A 23,344-nucleotide genomic window follows, 5' to 3' on the forward strand; every position below is an offset into this window, starting at 1 on the left:
TAAAAAATAGAGCTCTGCACTCACAAATTAGAGGTGTACATTCTTTGCAAGCATGCACGGTTTATTTACACACCACTACCACACACCAAGTTATGAAACCCTTCTCAGCAAATGTCAAAAATCACTATCTCAATTATCCATTTTGTGACTATAATGTTATTAAATTACATGTTAATACTAAAAAGATACATTTAGAATATTAAAAACATGCTTTTTAAAACTACATGAGTCAAAGAACTACAACAAAATTTCCTAGGAGGCTGATGCATTTGGGCCTAAGCAAATCTATAGAAGGATTGAAAATGTTTAAAAATAAATTCTTATAAGAGATTTTGCATGTTATTACACTGGACCAGATAACATTTTATTGAATAGAGAGGATCCTAAAGAAATAGAATTTCCAAAGAGGAAATGGAAATTTGGATATATTTATTATAATGGATGAGGAAGACCAGGTGATTAGATGACCTGCTCTATAAATTCTAAACTCTGCAAGGATGAAGTAGCAATAGCTTGTATTGTTCACAAATATGGATTTCCACTTCCTGTAAGCAAATTAAGAATCCCATCACTGCCATAGATGTACAGTGCATCCAGTGGAAGAGTATACATATCTGTCATACTGATGTCAGAATTGGCAACATCACTTGCTCTAAATCAACAGCATGTGAGCAAAAGTGATATTCACCATGTCTACACAACAACTTTAATAGTCACTGCTTTTTTGTGTGTATGTGTGTGGTCATCTCTCTTACTCTATCCTCTGCTGTGAGAAAAGCATGTTCCAAGCAAGCAAATATTTTTCAGCCTGAATCCTGATATAAAATGTCAAACAGACCCACAGGTAATCTAAAGTGACTAGAAACTACCATGTTAAAAAAATTTTTTTTTAAGTCACTGAGATTGTGAGATTGTTACAACAGCAGACTAAGCTGGATTCTGTGCCTAACATGTTACTCATCATGTATAAACAGGAAACATGAACATATTTCCCCCAGATATGATAGTGGTATGATACCAAAATCTACATCTAATGTGAGAATTCTTCTTATTGTGTTCAAATCATGAATTCTAGACCTCTGGAATAAACTAACTAGGATCCTAATGATACTAAACTTTTGGAGTAGAATCTTTTCTATTCCACTCTCCTTTACTCAAAAAAAACAAATCTTTTCTAATGGCTTTTGGCAATATAAATTTGCCTGAAGTAGCTTTTGTTGAATGAGGAATCATTAGTTTTCTAGATTCAATGGTGTTGGGAGCAGAGCTATATTTATGTGTGTTCTACAAAGTATTTAAAAACTAAGCCACTTAGACCCTTGGCATTCAATTAATTAACTTCTGACTTTTGTCGAAGAAGTCCTGAATCACCCCCAAGCACAGGAAATCCCCCTAGCTGAGATAAAAAGAGAAGGAGAGAAGGACAAATTTTAGATTTTAATTTCTTTGAAATTTAACAACTAGGGACAAGAACATTTGATATTAAACTTCAGTTTCTTTGTGTTTTATGTTTGGTAACTTAACGTGCAAGAGGATTTAATTTCCTTGAATGTCAATTTCTCGTTGCTGATTGATAATATTAGGGGGTTCATGTCAAAATCTGGAGCATCTCTATATTCACAGTTTATTATTGTCATATCATAATGCTGCCATTGGTGTCATGAACTCCCGATAGGCTATATTGGAACAATATGACTGAAAATGATTTGAAATAGACATGAAAAAGAATTTTCAGTGTTTATATAAGCGTGACCTAAATGTTAATTTAATATTGATTTTTTTTTTCCAATTCCAGATCTTTGTGGAATTATACTGCCCATCAGTGGTGCCAGAAAATTACCCAAAGGAACAGCGTTGTGTATAGAAGTGGCCTCATGAAGGTAGAAGCAGGACTGTCTGAGTGGGCTGATGACATCTTCCCTTAAGGGAACAGCCACAACCCTGGTAATTCATGAACTTGTTAGTTAAACTCAGTGTACTAAAAAAACAAGAACAGTTAGAATGTTAGCGAAGTTGAATTCTTCTTCATTTTCTTGATATATATTTATATGTGGCAGGAATTTCCTTATCATTGTATCTCTTCACTCATTCCACCCTCTGTGAGCTTCAACAATGATTAGCAGAGATAACACAAGATTTCGGAACAAAGACAAATTACTGTAATTCAGACAGATTTGGAAGATAGACTTAATCTGGGATTTTAAAGATAAATGAGATTTAGAGTTTTAAAGTAGAGTTATAAACATTTTTGATATCTCTCTATATCCCTAAATATAATCAGCAAATATTTCTGAATCTATATCTTCTTAATAAAATAAAAGCAGAGATATGGAAAAATCAATGAACTAATGCAGGAGCAATGGGGTGTGAGAGTCTTAAAATATAGGTTCTTAAAGAAAAGATTTTTTGCTTCTTTGTAATAAGAATAAAAAATAATAATAATACTTGACAGTTTAACAAGAATGTGTTGAAAATCTGCCAGATCTATGCAAATACAGACATATTTCATTGGACAATGTGACAGCGAAGAGTCCTTGAATTCAATCCAATAAGCCATTAATTGCTAACATATCAAGAGACTCAATCTGATCCATTGTAAGTCTTCTTCCTATAAGTATTTTTTCTTGCTAGTGCACAAAGAAAACTGAACTTTGTCAGTTACTTTAAATGTCATGTTCTGCATTTACTGCCATGGTAGTCATCCTAGTAGATTTTCTATGAAACTTGGTAAATGCCAAAATCACTTCTCTGGAAACTGTTATCTGATAATCACCTCATTCCATTTGATGAGTCTATAAATATGCCAAGTATTTTTAATTATGAATCAAAAGCTATGAGATTCCAAACTTGGTATTCTTTATTCTTGTAAACGTCAATCTGATGCTTATGGGGAAAGAAATCAATGACTTTTTTCTTTAGTGACTTATTCTCATCTAATTATAAGAATTAGATTCTTAAATTATAAGAAGCTATAATTTACTGGAATTCAATTAATGATATTAAACTTCAATATGCGTATTATACAGAAGAAGGAATTCCTTTACTAAATGTTTATCACATAATTTTCTTCATAAGAAACAGAAATAAATTCAAGAAGCAAGATAAATTTTGTTTTATAAGCAGGAAATATTTAGGATGACTTTTGTCCTACAAATAATTCGTACTAAGGTTAAATATATACAATATGTGCTACTGTTTCACAGTGTTGACTCAATATTACATTTAAAAAAAATTACTTCAGAACCCAGCACTGTCTGCCCTGCATTTGTCCCCATTCAAATCTTTCAAAGTTATGTTAAAATTATTATTCTACCTTCTTCATTAGAAAAGACTTATGTATTGGGTAAATGGCAAGTGACAGAAAATGAATTCGAACTATCATAAATAAAAGAAAGAAAGAGAGGAAAAAGAAAAGAAAAAAGAAAGGAAGGAAAGTTAAAAGGAAGGGAGGAAGAGAGGGAAGGAAGGAAGGAGGGAGGATGAGAGAGAAGAAAATTAATGGCCCACTAACTAAATGGTATAGGAGTAGATCTTGCTCCTTTCAGGCATAAATAGATTAAGATGTTTAAATATTAGATATCTCCTTCTCTCCTTCCCTTCCTCCCCTTCTCTCTCTCCTTTTCTCTCCTACATTTCAATTCCTCTCTCTCTCTCTCTCTCTTTCTCCCTCCCTCCCTCCCCCCACTCCCCAACTCCCTGATCTCCTTGGAAGATGGATAGTAGTGGTACAACACCTACTTTATCTTTAATGCTTGAATCTCAGTTCAAGAAAAATAAGGTTCGGAAATAAAATAACTCCACAGAAAACTCTGGTCCATTTTCGAACATGCTTTCTAACAAATCTATTACTGCAACAAGAGAGATGGAATACTCCGATTAACCAGGGTCAGCATCACAGACTACTGGATTTAACAGAGGAGTGGGAGTAAACAATACATGGCTAATAAGCTAAGAACAATATGTAACATTTCTGTTTTACTTAGGGCCAGGGACATTTCTTGGTATAATCTCAGGGATTGAATAACACAATAAGCCTGACCCCTAAGTACTATTATTGTTCCTCTTTTACAGGTGACAAAACCAAAGGGCAGAACTGAGAGGGTGACTGAGCACTGGGTAGCAAAGCCAAACACAATTCAGGTAACCATAAAAATATTTATTTTTTTACATTCTCCTATAAATGGCTTTGTCCAAAAAATAGTGGTTCCTGCAAAATCTAAAACTCTAGACCTTAGAACTGCTACTGTTGTCATCTATACTTCTTATCTTTCAGGTATTGCATATATTATCTTCATACTTTTCCAATATATTCATGGAAAAAAACCTTTATATTAGTTTCCTGATTTAGTCATAAAAACCACATGGGGGAAAAATCCAGTACTCCAAAGAAAAAAAATATATAAAAATAATTTTCAAAGAATAAAGTGATTTTATAATACACTGACTGTTAGATTAACACAGCCATATCCAGCAATGTTCTAACCATATGGAGCACACAGCTAGACAACACAGGTACCCCTCTGGATTCCCATGAAATTTCAGACAGAAGGGGAGTAAGGACAATTTTGAAAATAATTTTTAAGAAAACTATTTGATTCCAAATCCACATTTTGGGTGATTATTTGCTTTCATTCTCCATCACAATCTCCTTTTTATTTTCTTCTCCCTTAACCTTCACCAGATAGAGAATGATCATTTATCTTTGAAGTTATGTTTGAAGCTAGAAGTATGTGAACATGTGTTTCCTTATGGAAACATTAGCAACATATAGAATAGCAAACTTCACCATTTTGTTGTCACTTACAGCAATCTTATGTGTTGATGAAACAAGCAAGAGAAAAAGGAGAAAAGAGGAGGAAATGTTTAAATTGCGTGTCTGTATGAGTCATCTAGTCTTTTTTAAAATTTATTTTTCAATTACAGTTGAAATTCAACATCATATTGGTTTTAGGTGTGCAGCATAGTGATTATACATTTATATACTTTACAAAGTGATCACCCGAGTAAGTCTAGTAACCATCTGACACCATACATTGTTGTTACCATATTATTGACCATATTCACTATGCTGTGAGTTACATCCCTGTGACTATTCTAAAAGGCAAGTTGTACTTAATTCCTTTTACTCTGTTCACCAATCTTCCCAATCCCCTTCCCATTTGTTTTCCATTTTATGAGTTTGTTTCTGTTGTATTTGTTCATTTATTTTGTTTTTTAGATTCCACATATAAGTGAAATCATATGGTTTTTATCTTTGACTTATTTCATTTAGCGTAATACCCTCTAAGTCCATTCACATTGTCACAAATGGCAAAATTTTATTCCCTTTTATGGCTGAGTAATAGTCCATTGTATATATATACCACATCCTTATCCATTCATTTTTTGATGGTTGCTACCATATCTTGGCTTTTGTAAATAATGCTGCAATGATTATAGAGGTGTATATATATATAATCTTTTTGAATTCATTTATTAGGTCTAATAGTTTTTGGTGGAATCTTTAGTATTCTCTCTATATAGTTTCATGTCATCTGGAAATAATGACAGTTTTACTTCTTCCTTTCCAATTTGGATACCTTTCATTTTTTTTCTTGTGTGATTATGCCTTCCAATATTATGTTGAGTCAAAGTGGTAAAAGTTGACATCCTTGTCTTGTGCATGATCTTAAAGAAAAAGTTTTGAGCATTTCACCAATGAGTATGATGTTGCTTGTGGGTTTGTCATATATGGCCTTTATTACGTTAAAGTATGTTCCCTCTAAACCCAATTTGTTGAGATCTTTTATCACAAATAGATGTTTGATTTGGGGAAATATTTTTGCATCTATGGATATGATCATATGATTTTACCTTCATTTTGTTTATACAGTGTATCACATTAATGAATTCTTAGATATTGAACCAAACTTGCATCCCAGGAATAAATCCCACTTGATCGTGGTATATAATCTTTTTAATGTATTGCTGAATTCAGTTTGTGAATATTTTGTTGAGGATTTTTATATCTATGCTCAACATGGATATTGACCAATAATTTTCTTTTTCTGTAGTGTCTATGTCTGGTTTTAGTATCAGGGTAATGCTGGCCTTGTAAAATGAGTTTGGGAGCCTTTCCACCTCTTCAATTTTGGAATAATTTGAGAAACATAGGTATTAATTCTTCTTTAAATGTTTGATAAAATTCACCTGTGAAGCCATCTGGTCCAGGACTTTTGTTCTTTGGGAGTTTTCTGATTACTGATTTGATTTTGGTACTAGTCATTGGTACATTCAAATTTTCTGTTTCTTCCTAATTAAGTCTTGGAAGATGTTATGTTTCTTGGAATTTATTGATTTCTTCCAGCTTGTCCAAATTGTTGGCATGTAATTGCCAATTTATTCATAGTATTTTCTTGTAATCCTTTGTATTTCTGTGGTATTGGTTGTCACTTCTCTTTTATTTCTGATTTTATTTATTTGTGCTTTCTTTTTTTCTCGATGAGTATGGATAAATTATAAAAGACTAGTTCTTAGTTTCTTTGTTTTTTTTCATTGTATTTTTTTTTTTTAGACACTATTTCATTTATTTCCACACTGATTTTAATTTATTTTCTTCCTTCTTCTCACTTTGGACTTTGTTTGTTTTTCTTTTCCTAGTTCCTTCAGGTGTAGGGTGAGATTGTTTATTTGAAATTTTTCTTGTTTCTTGAGGTAGGCCTATATTGCTATGAGTTTCCTTCTTAGAACCGTTCTGGCTGTGTCACACAGATTTTGGAAAGCAGTGTTTTCATTTTCATTTGTTTCAATGTACCTTTTGATTTCTTCCATGATCTCACTGTTAACCCATTTATTGTTAGTAGCATGTTATTTAGCCTCCGTGTGTTTGTGTATTTTTCAGTTTTCTTTTTGTAATTGATTTTTAGTTTTATACTATGGTGATCAGAGAAGATACTTCATATGATTTCAATCTTCATAAATTTATAAAGACTTGTGTGGCCTAACATGTAGTCTATCCTAGAAAATGTTCCATGTGCTCTTGAAAATAATGTATATTCTGCTGCTTTGGGTGAAACGTTCCAAAAATATCGATTAAATCCATCTGATCTAATGTGACCTTTAAGGCCACAGTTTCCATTTTGCTGATTTTCTTTTTGAATGATTTATGCCTTGATTTCAACAGGGTGTTAAATTGCTATACTATTATTGAAAAGAAATTTTAATTTTATTGTAGGAATCTATGTTATATATTAATAATAAATATAAACATAAAACTATATATAAATGTATATTATAAATATTTATTTTATAAGGAACATTTATGTATTTTTGTATACATATGTACATGTTTATATTACATACAAATGAGTCTTTCCATAAAATAAATATAATTGACAGATACGTTATAAATATTTTCCTATGGACCAAATTGTGTATCCCCAAATTCACATGTTGTAACTCTAACCCCCAGTGTGATTGAATCTAGAGGTAACGTCTTTAGGAGGTGTTTATGGTTAAATGAAGACATAAGTGTAGGGCTCTGATCAGATAGGATGATGGCCCTAAAAGGAGAGGGAGAGAAAGAGCTCTTTCTTTCTCCCTCTACAGTGTGATGAGGTAGTGAGGAGGCAGCCATCTGCAAGCTAGAGAGAGAGCTCTTCCCAAAAACCAAATAGGCCGGCATCTTGATCTGGGACCCCCCAGCCTCTAGAACTGTAATAAATAAATTTCTATTTTTCAAGCTACCCATTTCTATAGTATTTTGTTATGTCAGCTTGAGCAGACTAAGACATATATGGATGCATTAGACAATACTAGTAACAATGTTTAACATTTATTTAATGCTTACAAATACCCCAGGTGCTATTTTAAGCTAGATACATGCATAATTTTATATATTTTCACAAAAATTTTGTGTTTTATATTATTATCTAGTGTCATATACTATGTAATTATTTATATGTACACAGCGGATACACAGAGGAGCCAGGATTTGAACTCGCACAAGATAGATAAGTTCGAGAGTAACTAACAATAAGGGGAAAAAGCAAAAAAAACCCATGAGCATAAATAAAGTATTTACCATAAAAAAATACTTTTAAAACTCTGAAAAAAATGCATTGAAAAAATTGAGACATAGAGAAAGTACATCTTATGTATATTTTTAAAATCAGCCTTGGATGTCACCTTGCAAATTAAAAATTGATGGTTAGATGAATTTTTAAAGGGTAGGATTTTAAGTGTTTCCTTTTGAAATCTGTTTTACTAATTTCTTAACAACCTCCTTCAGTATTTTACTTAAAGGCATGTTCGTGCTTTTATAAGCTATTTCCTCCCATTTCAGCACAAATGCAAGTATTGAATATTAAATCAATGGAAAATATTATCCTGCTAAATACCATGGCTTCTATTTTTAGCATGTAGACAGATTTCTTTTGCATAATGCTCAACTGTGCACAACTTTCTTATCATTTGCTTTTCTTATTTTAAGAACACACTTTTAAACTCTACGAGTTCTTTTTTCCATTGTTTAAAAATATATTCACTATTTGAATAGCTCCTCTTCAATGAATTTTTCACTTTAAATACACAGACACACAAAACAGACACATACTGACCGTTATCATAGAATTTATAATGTTGACGATCTATTTAGCGATCATATTATAGATAGACTAATAATATAATATAGTATATCACACATAAAAATTTCCAAAACATTGATTATATAGCCAGCCCTGAGATATTTACACTGATAGTGGAATAAATTAATTAATTTAATATGCTGAACAAATTTTAGAAGGTTTAAAAGTCTGGATTTTTTGATATTATGAAATATACCTGATTTGAATTCACAGCTACCAGTTATTAATTGAGACCTAAATAGGTTAAGAAAAATAAAAAAAAAATTCACCTATAAAGAATAGATATATTCATTTTTAAACTGAAAATTAAAATACTTTTTGTTACTATGAAAAAGCATATCAGCTAGGGTTGATTTTAGCTACTTATGAAGAACACTCAAAATAAAAGTGTAGAGACAGAGAGTAATAGAGTAATCAGGGGGGACAGTTTTATAAACTATATAAATGTCTAACCAATGTACTGTATACTTGAAATTAATAATAAAATAAAATGCTAAAAAACACAGAAAGCACCAATCAAAAAAAGAAAACACAGAAAGCACCAATCAAAAAAACTGACAAATTGGACACCAACGAAATTTTAAAACTTCTGCTTATCGAAGTTTATCATTAAGAAAATAAACAGGTAAATCACAGATTAGAAGAAGATATTCACATGTATCTGACAAATGAATATTATAGAGGAAGCCAGGTTTTTTGAAATAGGCAAATGATTTGCAGGGATATAAACAAATCAAAACCACAAGATATCAGTATACTTTCACTAATGTAGTTAAAAAATGTCAATGGTATTGAGTGTCTAACCATTAGAACCTCCGACATTGCTGGTAGGAATAGAAAATAGTACAACCACTTTGGAAAACTAACAGTATTTTTTTTTTTTTAAATAAAACATATTTACCCTACAGGCAGCAGTTTGTACTCCTACATATTTGTCCAATGGGATGAAAACACATGTCTACTTAAATTTTTAGATAAGAGGTATCCATAGTAATTTTCTACACTAGAAACCAAAACTAGAAACAATGTTCATTAATAGGAGAATGGTTAACTAGCTGTGGTTCAATGAAATAATTCAGCAATAACAAGAAGTCTAATATTGATACTCTTAACAGCATGGATGCATCTCAAAACCATTAATCTGAGTGAAGACCAGATACAAAAGAATGCACAATGCATAGCTCTATTTATATTAAATTATAGAATCTGTAAAGTTAATCTACAGTGATAGAAATCAAATTAGTAATTGCTTCTGGTAGAGATGGGGAAAATGATTGGGAAGGAGCAAATGGAAACTTTCTTGGTTCATGGAAAAGTCTTGAGGGCAGTGTGGGTTACCTGAATGTATGAATTTACCAAAAACTGATCAAACTATTCACTTATGATCTCTGCATATAAATTATATCTCAATAAAAATTATTCAAGAAAAGACAGATTCTCTCCCCCCGTCCCCTCCCACCGCCCTCTGAGACAGGGTTTAGTGTGTACAGGCTGTTTATTTGGGAGTTCCTTTCATATATACTCCTGTGGAAAAGAAAAGCCAAAGGCAGGATTGAGCAGTGGGAATATTTGAATGTAGCGCAGGCCAACAGCATCAATTGATTCCACTGGGAGCTCTCAAGTTGGTATCTTATCAGATTTGTCCCGGTTAGGTCAAAGCAGTCAGACGTTTATATATCTGCTCCAATCAGTCATGGAATGCGGGACATCCCTGGAGGGGTGTGACCTCAGATGAGCTGAAGCTGTGAAGCTGATGAAATCCCTGAAAATGCCAACAGCTAAAGGCATCTGCCGACAGCATTCCCAATACTGAGGACAAGTCTTTCTTTGAACAGAGATCTAGAACGTACATCAAGGCATACCCATGTCTACCACATTTTTAGCGAATAAAAAACAGGACACCTAATAATTTTTGGTGTTAGTATTTCATAGAACATGCACATACATACTTATACTAAAAAAAAAAAAGTTTGCTGTTTATCTTAAATTCAAATTTAACTAATTGTTCTATATTTTATCTGGCAATCCTAATCACAGTCAACTCTTGTGCTTCTCATATCAGCAGCTCCTCCAGGATTCCAGGGCAGGGCTCTCTTCTAGAGGGGATCATATTGGAGGACCGTAGTGGGAAGAACTATAGCTTGTACTGCAGCTGGTCTCATACAGGAACTGGTACTTATCTCCCATCACCATCCATCTAGATTCCCTTTACCTTCATCTACAACCTCTGCTGGTCTGATCCATTTACATATATAATCCAGACCTGACCCTCACCCTGAGAAGGCTGAGCCACTAGTCAGTCACCAAGCTCTTCTCAGGTTGGGGATGTTGAACATGGCCATTTATCATCACTGCAGACAAGAGAATAACAAGCACCTAACTAGATCACCTGATTGCCAAACATGTTCTCCTCACTCTGACTGAGTAACAGCAGCACTAACTCTTCCTGATAACCAGAGCCAATAACTCCTGCAAAATGATAACTCCTCTTCCTGCCTACTGGTTCCTGGACATAAAAAAAATCCTGAAGTCTCATGTGGCAGCCATAAGTTAGAGTTCAATGATTCTCTTGCTATGGCCCCTGGTGAAAGTGTTCTCTACAGGGAGATTAGGACAAGTAACCATGCAGAACTTATAGTTGCTACAAGCAGCACAAATTCTTCAAATAGGCCATTGGAAATTAGAGTAAGCATGTTTAGTGCCATATAAAGATCTTTGATCCATGGCAGGCACTGTGCCCTGAAGAATGGTGCCCCATTCCTGTAAGATATCAACTCCAAACTAGTGCTTCAGGTGTGCCTCCAGCAGGCCATTCCAATGCTCTGAAAGGTGCTGCATGGTGCAGTATGTGATACAACTAGTGGATTCCATGGTCATCATTGTCTTTTGCAATAAAGTAGATCCCCTTGTCTGATGCAATGTTATGTAGGATCCTATGCCAGAAATCAAATTCTTCATAAACTCTCAGATATTGGTAATGACTAAAGCTCTGCAGGTAGGAAAGGCAAATTGTACTCAAAAAAGGTAATAATTCCTCCCAGAACAAATTGCTGGCCTTTCCAGAAAGAAGAGGCCTAATGTAGAATGTTACCATGTTGGAAGATCAAAGTTGATCTCTGCTGCTGTAAATTTGGACATTCAGCAGTTGCATTAGCTAATTCAGCTTTGGTAAGTCAGACCTCATGTTGTTGGGCTCCAAAACAGCCTCTAATATTGCCAAAATGACTTTATTCATATGCCCATTGTATGGCACTAGAGTTAGCCAATAACAGAGTTGGGCTCATACCAACTGGCCAAGTCCTGTTGCCTACTTGATTTGGTCTACTTGCTCTACTTGTTTAGTGCTTCATCCATGGTATGTGTTCTCTTGCAAGAATAACATGTAATACAAAAATATTCATATTTTTTTCATATATCCATGTATATGCTCCAGTTATCTTTTAATCTCAATTTTCTGATCTGTCTTCTTTCAGTCCTCTGACCACTGGCCAGGCCATCTGTCTTTGCGCATGAGTCAACACATCTTCTGATCTTGGGCCATACATGTGCACTGTGCAAAGCTCTACCTATCAGGAGGATTTTTCTCTTGCCATGGTCTTTCGAGGCCACCCCCAAAGGAGATTATTGTGCTGCTATCCATTTTTTACTTGTATCCAGAAACCCAGCCAACCTAGCGTAGGGATTTTTCTTCTCCATCCGCTGATTATAAGAGATCTCCCAAATGGCTGTAGATGTGAGCCAAGGAAGGGGATCAGACGAGAGTTGTAGATGATGTGGGTGTCTGAGCTATTTGCTCATGTGCCTTGTTTGTGTCATCATGACCTACTCATTTCAATCTAGATTTAGCACTTCCACCTTCTGGTACATTGGTACTGGTCTTGCCTGACCTTATGGCTTGATAGATCTTATAAGCCTCATGATGACAGTTCTCGATGAAGACTACTTGATTTCTCATGTTCGGATACTCTTTAGCTTTCAGCGCTCATATGTTTTTCACAAACTATCTTTCAAACGGCATGTAATTATCCACTGTATATGGCCTGACTTTGTTCCAAACTCCAGGAACCTTTTGTGATTCTCCAACTGGCCTTCTCATAGATTCAACAGAACATCACTCTGTTAATATCTATCATAGGGCCTGATTGTTACAAGTATTTTTAGTGTTTTATTTTTACCACATTAGTTCCTCCTGTTAGGTTCTTAGTGTCAGGCATTGTATTTGAAAAATTGTTGGTAGAAATAATGTGGATCCTAAAATTGCTGTCTTCCTCCAGAGAGGATTAAATTGTACTACTTCTAGTCTCCTAGGGGCACAGGCACACTGGGATCACCTTAACCCAGTTTCAGTGATTAAGATCATTCAAAGCTAACCTGCAATTCTCTGCAAAGACCTTTCTGATACAAACCTCTCCCACCGTAAAATACATACACATTTCACTGAGATCTTGCTAGTAAATAAAACTCATTGCACTATTTATATAATTATCTAAAATATTCATTTTATCCATTTTATATATTCACTACAAACAAAATACCTAAAAAAAAATAAATGCAACATCATATTTGTAACTCTTAATAGAATAGGAAGGAATTGAGGGGAATCTTAATATGCTTCAATAAGAATAATATGAACACCTTTAAATTTTATTGCCCTTAAATTTAGTGATGAAACATGAGAATTGTAATATGACTATCTCATTTATCACATGTACTGAGAAGTATAAATCAATAACCAATAATAATAGCAATCTTTAAAAGTCACTATTCCAAGATAAATTCTGCTTTTCTGCAAAATGATAGCCTTTTGTCTATAAACTTCATATGCATCTGAAATTGATCAGTACTGTCTGATAAAATGTAAATATTAAATAACTTTTAGCACAGTTCTATCAAGCTTTGAGGCTAATGCTTTAAAATGTTATCATACTCTTCTTATTAAAATAGTGGAAAAATCATATAAATTGTTACATCTTTCATTTAAATTCTGCATGGCTGACAGTCACATGCAGTTATTTAAGGAGGCCTCACTATAGCCTCTGTCTGCTGAGATATATACTGAAACTAATGGAATTACGTCACCTCTCAGGATCTCAATTTCCTCACCTTTACATGTTGATATTTAGATTCAATGGTACACAAAAGCTTATATACAGACCTATGGCTGACTAGCTGTAAATTCTGATTAAAAATTCATCCTGAAATATCTGCCCTAGACGTGCTGAGCGAGGGTCTCAATGATTGCAGTTTAGGAAGTTTTCTGGTGATTTCTGTTGTGCAGCCAAGTTAGAAAATCACTAGACTGAATGAGCTTTGAGGCCTCTCTCACAGCCTTAACAGTGATTCTATATTTTATCTTAGCTAAAGAATCTTATGTCAAAATCAATTTTCACGTTTTTGCAAGATATTTGGTTTATTCCCACACATACAATATGTTGTGAGCAAGTTCAATTATGTTAGAAAAGATTGAATTCACATAAGCAATGGGTTTAGGATTTCAAAGAAGGCAGTTTTTTATTAAATTCATTGGGATGACATTGGTTAATAAAATTATATAGGTTTCAAGTTTACAGTTCAATAATACGTCATATGTATATTGCATTACGAGTTTACCACATAAAAAATCTCCTTCCATCATCGTATAGTTGACCCCCTTTACCCTTATGTAAGGAAGGCAGTTTTTATTATTGTTACTCTCTCTCTCTCTTTCTTCCCTTATTGCCTTCATATCAGCACAGTAATCTAGTAACTTAATCATAGCTACTTAGTAAAGATTTACTGACTAGATATAATTAACTTCCAGGTAAATACAGAGTGCAAACATAGCTTTACCTGTGCATAACACAAATATCACAAAACTTATAGAAAACTCATAAAAATGAAACTTGGTAACAGAATGAACATTTCTAATGTTTTCATGGATTCTGCTACACATCCTTATCTTTCTAATCTGCTTTGGCACATAGACTTTCATGAAAGTAAAATGAAATGGAAAGACTAGAAAGGAAGACTAATGGTTCCAACTCAGATCTGACACTAATTGGTCATATGACCTACAATGAGCTATTTCGCTGTCAGAGACTCATTTTCTTCATCTATAAAATGAAGAAAATATTTCCCATCAGAATTGCTATGATTAATAAAGGAGACAATACACAAAAAATGTTAAAGATAACATTTGGCATATATGAAAGTTCTCAAAACTAGCTGCCTTACCTTCTTCACTAATTTTAATGAGGATCTAATAAGGTTGTACATTAAAATTCTTTTTAACTATGGAGTATTATTATTAACTTGGTAAGAAAACTACCTTTTTTCAGGTTTTTCCAATAAGAAAATATGAAAGATAGATAATATTTATAATATCAAGCTGTTATTTCCATTTGTTCTATTAAAATGTATCATGCTGAATGGGCATTAGTCACTTCAGGTTGCAATACATGAAAACATTCTTATCTTGGAGGATCCTAAAAGAAAGATGGCATGATTGTCCATGATCAAAATGGACAGTGGTGATAATCGGAGAAAATTTCCTATTTGAGGGCCATGGCTATGCCTTTGGTTCTGGTCATAAACGTCAGATAGCCTAGTCAATCCAGACTTCTTGAGTTGAAATTCAGGCTTTGCCATTTACTAGCTGTACTAACTTGAGCAAGCTACTTAAATTATTAGAGATGAAACATGAGAATATCAGCATCTACGCCTAGGGTGTAATTGATGACGTGAATTCTGTCATTTCTTGAAGAGTCAAGTTCATGCTGTATTCTATGCAGCAGTTGGGGGAAATTTCACTCTTCTCAACATATTGATGTAATTTTTCACACGAGCTACAAAGCAGCATTGTTTGTGCCCAGAGTTCCATACATTATCTCAAGAAATCTAAAAAGTTACCTAACTTTTTCTTCCATAGAATCTCAAAACCAATCCATTAGGTAATAAAAAGGAACCGAGTATACTACATGCTATACAACATGGAAAAACCTCAAAAACATTATGCTTGATGAAAGAAATCAAATAGAAAAGACCACATATTTTATGATTTCACTTACATGAAATATTCAGAAAAAGCAAAGTAGTGATTGCCTAGGCCTGGAGATTGGAATGGGGAGTGACTGTAAATGGGTACAAAGTTTCTTTTTGAAATAATGCATATGTTTCAAAATTAGATTATAATGATGGTTGTACAATTCTGAAAATATAAAGAAATCATTTAATTATTCTTAAAATAGGTGAATGTTATTGTATGTAAGTTATACCTCAATAAAGCTGTTAAAAACAGAAGAATTCCAAGGAGTGTATTTAGTCAAGCACCCATGGAAAAATACAACAGTGGCAATAGTAAGTAACCTTCAATTACCTATATAAATTGAGTTCAAAGACCAACAACAGTCTGAGTTGCAGAGCAAGAAAGACCAATTTGTGAGTACATGGGACACTCAGAAACAATTTTAGGTGCACACTGATGACACTGACGGAGTTGTATGTCTTGAGCAAGCATGTAGATTAGAGAACAAGAAATTTTATTGACTCTAATTTTGTGAAATTCATTTGATTTTTTTCAGCCTATCTTCTTCTCTAACACATGTGTAAAGCTATAAAATTCCCTTCTAAGAAATGCTTAATGGTATCCCATAAGTTTTTACATGTCATACCTTTATTATCAATTATCATTTAGTTCCAGATACTTTTTCATTGTCATGTTATTTTCTAATATCCCACTGGCCAAAGCGAGTCACAGGGCTAAGATCATTAGAGTAGGGAAGTAGACTCTTCCCATAGAAGTTAAAGGGTATAAGTGAATATTTTCTAAACAAAATCTAATTGACCACATTTCTGAATGGCTAATGTAGATGAAATTCCTGGTGGAAGAAAAGGAGTATGCCAAACTACGGTGTTTTTGGAAATTATAATCAGTTCAGAAAGCTGAAAATGTCTAGAAGAATGGTGGTAGAAGTAGGCAAGCTCATTTTGCTCTTTCAAGCACACTGACTCCATTGATAACAATTGCTTTTCATCTATGTTCTCAGGGAATTGAAAGTAAAACCATATAGTGAATATCTTTGTAAAATCTGAACAATAAACTGGCATGTTGTCTAAGAATTTTTAAGAGAATTCACCATGTCATATTAAAGCATAGCAGATAAAATAATTTTTGAAATACTTTTTTCATTTGTATTATTTTTAAGTGCAATATCCAGTTTTTTTTTTATAATGGGACCTCACTGATGTAAAGAATTGAATTTCTTACAAAGCACCTTTAGTGCTTTCTACATATAAGCACGGCAGACTTTTTTCAAATATCTGAAAGAATAATCCAGAATATAGTTAAGGTTTTTCAAAGATACTTTATAGGTGTAATCTCACATTGTATTTCACTATAATGTGCTATTCTTAAAGAAGCACTCAAAAAGAATTTTTAAGTTTTTTGTTAACAATAGTTTGTCATGGCAAATATGACAAAAAGAAAATTTGTAAATGCAATAAACATGAAATAAGCAAGAACTTTTTAGTGTGGTTTCCCTCTGAATTTTAGAAATTCTAAAGTTTCAAGGAGGACTTTAATTTCTTTTAAATTAAAAGAGAAGACACAAAACACCCTTAATAAAAACAAACAAACAAAAATTGCTAATATCTTGTTAGGTTCCTTTTTCTCTAAAACCAGTTAATTCAAATATCTCCAAATCCTGTAGAGTGTTTGACTCCACTTCAAATTTTGGCCCTTCTGTGTTTTTATTCATTTGTTAAACAAATTTTGAACAATCTTTCTGAGCAAAAATTTCTGCAGTAATTCAGAGGTGTAATTCTAGATAGTTTTTATTTAACTTTGGAACATATTTCTTTGCTCATCTTAAAACATATTTTAAGTCTGGGCTAATGCTAACTTACTCACAACCTTTTTACAAAATAAATGCAGGTGCTTCTTCCTCCAGAAATACAGCCTGATTTAAGTACTAACTTCTCTGCTCATTTGAGTACAGTAAACAATCTGAACAACTGTATGCTATGGTCTTTTGTGAAAGATTCATTTTTTTATTTGATCAGTTAGTGATATTTAATACTAATCTCAAGTAATCTACTTTATCTGCTTATTAACAAAAAGAGATTTCAGTGCTAAAGTTTTCTATATTAATTATAAAGTGATGAGTTAAGTTTTGAATGACATTTTGAAATAAAAATTTATTAAATCAATATAAAATGAGCATTTGATAAAATTCAGAACAGAAAATAAATGTATATGTATACTGAGGAAGAAATCATTAATATATGCTCAATAGGAGGATTTTTCATATATTAAGTTTAAATTTGATGAGTTAATGTAAATCTCTGGACTGTGAGCCTGGGTGTGGCCAATCTCCACTTCGCTACAGAGTTCTACTACCTTATTCCAGTCACTTTATCTCCTAGACTTAAGTTTCCTAATCTATAAAATGAGAATGTTTGATGTGATGACTTTTGTATATATCTTCTATTTCTCATATTCTTTGATTGTTATCAAATTACATATTTTGGACCCAGGAAATTTCTCATTGTAACAGTAGAAAATCAACCAACTATGACTAACAACTAGCAAACTTGTTTGTAATCCTACTTATCTTCCAACTTAAGGAGAAAACAGCACTTGCATAGATCAGGAAGTTAGAAAGGTGATTTTATTTTCTAAAATGGTATAAAATCATGAAGGAAAGATATACATATTCCTTCCAAGAAAAAAACAGGGTGTTTTCTGGTTATTTGGTTATTTCAGGTAGAAACTTCCTGTTTTCAAATTACTAAAAAAATGTGATTATTATGTGAGCAATGACGTTTGCAAGGGATGTATAAAAGAAACTGCATTTTAACATATAACTTCTTTGGTGTAATAAAGATTAACTTACAATCAACTTTTAAAAATAAAAAGATTAAGGTATTTTGGTGTTATATTTGGAGAATGAATAATAAAATAGTTATATAACTCCAATGAATAATTTGAGCATTTAAATAATTTAATTGCATTCACATAGATTGTCATATGCCACTTTATTCATTCAGTTTATGATTATAATTCAGCTTTTTATTCTGGTTACAAGGAATATGTACAATAAATAATTGAACCAAATTCCAAATTTGTATATAAGTAAAATTGCTCTAATACTTTAATTTTGTATTGATTATAGACAAAAGGCAAGAGGCAAAATCAAAGTGCTTATATTATTTGTGTCTGCTGTCAATAATAATTGCCTCTCATTCAAGTACCAACCAGGCCTGACCCTTCTTAGCTTCCAAGATCAAGAGAAATCAGGTGCATTTGCAGTGGTATGACCATAGGTAATATATAGATGATGTATTATTGAATCGTACACTTAAAACTTATATAATTTCATTAAACAATGGCATCTGATAAATTTAATTAAAAATAAGAAATTGTCCTTGAACATTCTTTATTCTTTATCTAACTTAAGTATTTCAACTACCTAAATGCCCAGAAACTTCATCAAATGGAACGCCAAGAAAATACTAACTCTCAGAAAAAGAAAGAGATCATATTCTCTTTTAATAGAAAAAAGGCCTGTCCTCCTTTTTCTACTAAATTTAAAAGTATCTCTCATTCCTTCATTCACTCACTTATGCACAAAGTGTATTGAAAACTGGTGAAAATTGCTACATGCTCACTCATTTCCTTCTCCTCTGGCTATGTAGCTACGCCACATCTCCCATTCTCCTTTAGGTATCACCATATGACTGAGCTCCAGGGCATAGGACATGGACAGAAATGACAGTCTCCACTTCCAGGCTTAGAAAATCAAAACTCTCCACATATGATTTATTTATTTTTTGTTCTCAACCTTAAGGCCAACTAGAGAGGAATCTGCAGAACTAGAGAAAGCAGGAGCCTGAAGTTTTATGGCAAATGTTCTCTGAAGAATCATGTGGAGGGAAGGTCTCTATCTGAACACTTATGTGAGATGGAATTTAATGCCTATTTTGCTTTGAACGAAAAAGATTAATTGATTCATTGATTTATTGTTTGAGTACTTCCATGTGCCCATACTATAGTATAAGGAAATGTCAGAAAACCAGGCCAATTAGGTATGTTGTGAAAACATTAAAGAATCTTTATCTATGGGGAACTATCAAAGGTTTTTAAGCAGGGAAATAATGGATTCGTTTATAATTTTAAAAGATGGCCCTTGCAAATAAGATAATATATATGAAGGAATAAGACTTTAGTTGTGTTCCTCTCTAAGTCCTATGAGACTAAAAGGTATGCCTGTTTTCTTGAGTCAGAAATTTTGATATCCTTACATCTGTTGAACTTGTAGATGAAAATTTACACTTCATGTATTTTCTAAAGCATAAATCAACTCATGTTACTCTCCTGCTTTCAATCTTCCAAAGGCTTCTCAAGACCCTTAGAACAAAATCAAATAAAAATCTAGAAGGTTTCATGAATCCAATTCTTATCACCTCTCTGAGCTCACATTCTTCTTCCCAACCTTCTGCACATGTGCACCAAGCAGAAATCATAGTTCATCCTTAAAACACTGAGCATATTTCTGTCCCAGGAATATTGTACTTGTTTCTTCCTCCAGAAATGCTCATCCCTATTGATCTATTACTTAGGATACAGTTTTAACTGCTGTAATAAAGACCAAAAAATAACAATGTCTTAAGCAAAAAAGTTATTAAATTTCTCTTCATATAAATATACAGGTAGAAATTTGGAGTAAGTATACAACTCTACAGTCAACAAAGACCCATGCTTCTTCTATCATGTTGCCCTTCTATCCAAAAATAGTTTCCATCCACCTGTCCAAAATAACGTTCCAGTTCACAATATCATATCTGCTCATAAAGAAGGCACACACTTTCATTTTAGCACATGACACAATAGAAAAAATATTTCTATTTGCAGTCCATTGACCTGTCCTTTCTCAGATGATACATTTAACAACTTAGAGATCAATTGATCAAATCTTTGGGGGAAATAAAGCATTTGCCTAACTAAAAATTCTACTATTGTGCATTTAGATGTAAAAAGAATATTGGGAACTAATTAGTAATCTCTTTCAGAGTCCATTCTTTTAGTAATATTCACCCTGCTTTCAGCAGGTAAAATAGACTTGCCTTATTCCCAGGGAGGTAACTTCCCAAATCCAGTACATTTAGTTCATCCACCACAAAATCCAGGCTCTCTGGTTTATGATCATTTTTTCCCACCATTTCTGGATGTGGCTGCCCATGGTTTGATGAGGAGTATTTTTAAAGGCTATTTATTTACATTTCACCCCCAGATAATTAACATGTAATGGTGGAGCTGGAACGAGGTAACAATATTAAAAGCTTCTGTTTGGGAAAAGGAGCATGGAAAATATCCCTATTCACTGGTCCATAGAAGTTATCAATTCCTACTCTTTAAAAAGCACAGACTTCACACCTAGTTATGGAGTAGTTCTTCGGATAGTTCCTTTGGTACTCTCTAGTTCTACTCGCTGAGAGAATTTCCTTGTTACTGTCTTCTATGGCCTCTAGCTCTGCATCCAGGGAGTTCTTCATTGTTAAGTGTCTTTTATGGTAACTTCTGTAATGGGCTTAGGAGAGTATGTCCATCATGTTATTCAAAGAAAAATGTGTAGATGTCAATGAATTAATTGCCAAGAATAAAGTCTAGAGTAGAGAAACTCAAAACTCATTTGAAAACGTAAAAAGAATTTAAAAGAAAGTATACAGTGATAATAAAGATAGAAGCTGAAATTAAGGAAATAAACCAAAAAGTGTAGAAAGGATACATTTAAATTAGGAGATTTAACTTTGGGTGGTAAAGACACAATGCAATATACATACGATGTGTTATTGAATTGTACACTTGAAACCTATATAATTTTATTAACCAATATCACCCCAATAAATTTAATTTAAAAAGTAATAGCTACTAACAAAAAGTTCTAAATTATACTTAATTTTATTTAAGAAATGAAGGGTTTCTTATTTTTACTTTTGAGAAGACCAATGAAATAGGCCAATCAAGTGTTAAAAATTGAGAGAGCAAAATAGACGGGTATAGGAATAAGAAAGAAAACACAATCACAGATAAAGATAAAATTATAAATATTACATAAAAATATATAGTAACAATTTTCAAATTTAAGCACTTCATTTTCTTGTGAAAAATTCTATATATACAAATATATAAGTTGTTACTCAAAATGACAGTGTCCTGTCTAAAATAACACTCAACTCTATGCCCCTTCCTGGCTTTATTTTACTTCATGGTACTTGTCATTACCAGATATTGTGTTATATATGTATTAGTTTATCTATTTATTTATTGTCTTTTCATACACAAATTTAAGCTGCTTGAAGGCTGACTTGCTCACCAGTTCATCTGTCTTGCTCTCTTCATCTGTCTTACCTACCAGTTTTTCTAGTGATTAAACCAATGTCAAACACAGACTAAGCATACAGTGAAGTACTTATTAAATCAATAAAAACATATCCTTTGTTTTCTAATGCATTTTTTAAAAAATCTATGTTCTTTCCCACCAAATGGCACATTGTAAGAAATATTTCACAAATAATGTAAAAGCCTTGGTTTTGCAAAGATAACCTCCAAAGGGATAAGAAAGAAAATTAGTAATAGGTTTCTTCAGTTCCCAAAGAGAGGTTAAAATCATATTTTACTAGAATTTTTCTTCCCTTATATAACATAAGTGCACTTTTCAATACAGGCTAAAGCAAGCTGCTACTCACCCCGGATTAGAGAGTTGGGTTTAAGGGAGGAACATCATTCAATGAGAAAAGAAGTATTGTAGGGTTCATTTCATCCCAGCTAAAAATAGAACTATTATTAAATTCTCATAGAAAGCATAGTTTTAATAAGAATTCTACAAACATTACATTCCAGAAAAATTAAAAGAATTTACCAGATATGGCCTTCACTATACAACATAACCGTTAATGCCCACTATTCATCATTCAAATGAGTTGTCTGTAATATTTTCTTTTGAAGAATTGTAGTATTTAACTTTCTGAAAAGGACATTACTTGAAAATGGAGCATAAGGGATTCTTCCCTATTACGAAGTGTAAAATTTTCTTTCAGAACATCTGAAAATAGGATAAAGCAGGTAGACAACTTAATAGAGAATATTCACTATCCATTTATATAAAAAAGAAAAAAGAAAACAATTACTGTTCTTTCTAAATAAATGATAAAGAAGTTGGCTGCTTCAGGCAACATTCTCCAATTATAATCTCTCTAATCCAGTGATCCCCAACCCCTGGGCTACAGATTGGTACCGGTCCGTGGCCTGGTATGAACCAGGCCACACAGTAGGAAGTGAGCAGTGGGCTAGTGAGCAAAGCTTCTTCTGCATTTGCAGCAGCTCCCCAGCGCTAGCATCACTGCTTCAGCTCCACCTCAGATCATCAGGCATTAGATTCTCACAGGAACACCAGTCTCTGGTGCCAAAATCTGGGGACTATCGCTCTAATCTACCTCTCTAACCAAACATGTTCTAGTGCCTGGACAAGGTGAATAAGGCCTTGGTCACTTGGGATTTTGAAGGAGAGAGATAGTATAAAGAAGAGTCAAGGTAAGGTCAGCATGGACTTGAGCTGAGAATCAAAACCAACTCAATTCCAAAGAGAGCCTGGCTTGCATCTAGTCATAGTAATACTTGTCCCTTGGAGAATAAACTAATTTCCCCCAAAGAACTGAGGAGAAGCCAGATGAACAAGTCAAAT

Source organism: Pteropus vampyrus, unplaced genomic scaffold, assembly GCF_000151845.1.
Source record: "Pteropus vampyrus isolate Shadow unplaced genomic scaffold, Pvam_2.0 Scaffold9, whole genome shotgun sequence".
Classification (NCBI taxonomy): Eukaryota; Metazoa; Chordata; class Mammalia; order Chiroptera; family Pteropodidae; genus Pteropus; species Pteropus vampyrus.